At 33.7% G+C, this 2836-nt stretch overlaps 1 non-coding gene across 1 annotated transcript; it reads right to left on the bottom strand.

Annotated features, from left to right (window-relative positions):
- Positions 1 to 2468: 2468 nt before the first annotated feature.
- On the bottom strand, positions 2469 to 2542 carry TRNAV-GAC (transfer RNA valine (anticodon GAC)). The gene has a single exon. It is a non-coding gene; the product is annotated as a tRNA-Val (tRNA).
- Positions 2543 to 2836: the final 294 nt, after the last annotated feature.

Below are 2836 nucleotides of genomic sequence, written 5' to 3'. Positions count from 1 at the left end.
TTTGATTATTTCTTCAAGTGGTGTTATACAACAGGATCTCTCAACCACTTCATTATCACTCTACTAATGTCATTGTTGGAAATTACTCCTTATGTCTGGTGCTACAGCAGTAAAGATTGAATAGCTCACATAATTCAAAATCATGAATTTCAATATTTTATTTTGGACTGTACCCTTGTGCAGAAACTTAAATGAATGGCACCCAAAATAACTGCTTTTACCCAGTAGGGTCAAATTATTCTCCTTGTAGCATTATCTTAAATACACTTAAATTCAAGGCAATAAATTAGTTAAAGAATTAACTAAATCACTTTTCCCCCCTTTCATCATTTATCCAATTAAGGTCTTGCATCATTTTTAAAAATCATACTTCAGAAGTTTTATGAACACATTTGACCATGTCACACTCAGATTTTTTGCCAAAGTTGAACCACACCCAAAATTTAAGCATGGAAGCAGAGAACATTAATGATTGCTTTCATAGATAATAATCAGACTCAGAAAAAGTGCATAGAGTAAAAGAATATAGCCTTCTTGATATTAAAATAAGGACAACCTGCCTTCCTCTTGGTTTGGGCTCTTATGAGACCAGAAAATTTCCTTTTAAGATACAAGATGCTCTTAAGTGCTTTGCAATGGGGTATATTAAAATATCAATTCCCCAAATACAGAAAAAATAACTTGAATGAACACAAACATTAGCAATCTTTCTTTTATTTATAGCCTCTATAATCAGATAATCAGATCAGTGTCTCAACAGAACTGTACTGACATTCTTTTTTGCACTGTTTTTGCTCAAGAAAATAGTATCCCCAGAAATCCCCTGGTATTATTTGCCATCATCTTAACATTGCAACATCTACAGGTTAGAAATATTTGCGTCTTTGATATACATCTCCATAAACTTGATAGCTTATTTCATTTGACATTGTAACATCATGTCTATGGATTTACATTATAAAAATCTCATGAGCATGTCAATGATGTAAAACCCCATTACAGTGCAGGGGAATTTGTGACATTAGAAAAAAACTGAAAAGTGACTAGACTGTCTCATTTATGGGAGCTTTGTTTCATTAAGATGGAAAACATCTTGACTTAATTAATTAAATAAATTTATATGTGACTCCTTTTTTAAATATTATTACCACAAAAGAGAAACCTTAAAGAAACTAAGAAAATAGGTTGAACAAAAGAGTGGATACTTTCTGTTTCACTACTATAATTTGTTTCATGTAGTTAATGGCAATGCTACTCAGGCCAGAAAAAGTGATGGGGAGGGAGAGGCCCCACTCACTTGTCACTTACTGTTCCAGCATACACAACTCTACAGCATGAGTACAGAAAGATCTGGCAGGAACTAAGTCAGGGTATTGAAATCTTAAGCCAAATACTATTTCTGGTACTAATAATTCAGAATTCACCAGGTTGATTTAAAAGCTGCCTGGGGATAAAACTCAACTATTTCAAATTTTATAGTAGATAAAATCATCCTTTTGTTTATATTTTTATCCTATCTTTATTTTAATTTCATTTTGAGGTATGACATCCTGTCCCATCCCTTGGTTACACCATGAGACAAGTTATTTGGTGACAGCTACAGGAATAGCCTCCACTGCAGTTACTCTCATTCACAGCATGAAGGAAAATGAGTTGGACACTTTTCAGTTAATAGGGCAGAAATACAAATCTTTCAGATGTCCCTAGTTTTGTATGCTTCTAGCCAAATCAGTTTTATTTCCCTTACTGATATGGGTATTAATGTATAAGGTTCCCTAGAGCCTCTTGCTTTTATGCAAAGGAAGGCTGGGTGTTGTGTGAAAAATGGACTCTTTGAGTTTCCTTTTTGAATTTATGGAGTTTAGGAGTAGCAAATAGCCATGTGTAGCTGGGATGACGGAGCACGGCGTACATTAACACTTGTCTGCTCAGTGATTTAAAATTACCTCCTGGAGACTATTACTGATATTAGCTCAGTGACTTTATTTATATTTATTTAATTATAAAATATATGTATCATGAAGACAGCAAACTTTTGTAAATTTTTAATTTTCTTAAATCAAAAAATCTTGGAAATGTGCATTCAAAGACAAGCTCAGTTATCTGTAGTTAGATGACAGATATGCTATTATGATAACAAATCATTGTTATTTGGGCCCACTTAGTGGAAAGAGGCTAGCTTTTGTAGTCAGAAATGGCATGGAGCTGTGGTCTATATATTAGCTGAGAGATGTCAAACAATGGAGGGATAGTATCAATTTTCAGGACAATTTTGAGACTTAAATGAAATAGTACATATATAATACCCAGCAGGGGCCTGACAGACATGAGCACATGGCTTTCCATTCATGGTATTTGCATTAACTTTTTTTCACAATAGTTCCAAGATAAACACATATTCTTTTTTTTTACTTTTTTTTTTTGTGGGGGGAGGGAGGTAATTAGGTTTGTTTGTTTGTTTATTTTGAAGGAGGTACTGGGGATTGAACCCAGGACCTTGTGCATGTCAGGCATGCACTCTACCACTTGAGCTATACCCTCCCCCAACACATATTCATTTTTGCTACTAGCAGTTTTCTCAATAAGGAAAAGAAAAGAAGCCTCCAACTTTAAAACTTCCAAAACAACTAGAAACCACAATCCATCTCTATTGTGACTCAGAATTTGAGTAGGACTCAAGAACCAGTATCAATATTTTAGATGTATTTCAAAGATTCATCTATTCTCCCTTGAGAGTGATATATTAATAAGAAAATTAGTGGTATTTGGTTTGTTTATAAATGTTTATTTTATGAATTATTTGAAAAAAGGTTATAATTTTGGAGGACTGGGAACA

The sequence above is a fragment of the Camelus bactrianus genome, chromosome 24 (assembly GCF_048773025.1).
Source record: "Camelus bactrianus isolate YW-2024 breed Bactrian camel chromosome 24, ASM4877302v1, whole genome shotgun sequence".
In the NCBI taxonomy this organism is placed as follows: Eukaryota; Metazoa; Chordata; class Mammalia; order Artiodactyla; family Camelidae; genus Camelus; species Camelus bactrianus.
This window is presented reverse-complemented; position numbering and strand designations above follow the sequence as displayed.